Source organism: Lipotes vexillifer, unplaced genomic scaffold (genome assembly GCF_000442215.2).
Source record: "Lipotes vexillifer unplaced genomic scaffold, Lipotes_vexillifer_v1.1 scaffold1934, whole genome shotgun sequence".
NCBI lineage: Eukaryota > Metazoa > Chordata > Mammalia > Artiodactyla > Lipotidae > Lipotes > Lipotes vexillifer.
Window position 1 is genome coordinate 733,013 of NW_006791881.1, and position 292 is coordinate 733,304.

Here is a 292-nt window from a genome sequence, read left to right on the forward strand (position 1 = left end):
CTAATTCAGGCGCTGCTGCCTCCTCACAAGTGAAGCTGTCTTACCTTTGGGCTCACATTTCTCATCTCCTCCGTGCTAGGACACTGCTCCTTCCTGATGTTTTTCTCCTCCAAATCTTTTTAGAACCAGGAGTGTTTGAGAAAGAACAGCTGCTCTAGAGAACGTTGGAGAAAAATCAGTGTCCTCAGGGGACGACCAGATTTTAGTATTTAGTACTTAGTAGGTTGAATGTGGAGGAAACACTGTGAGAGATGGTAGAGGATATTGGAGTGGGGTGGGAGAAGGCATTCCT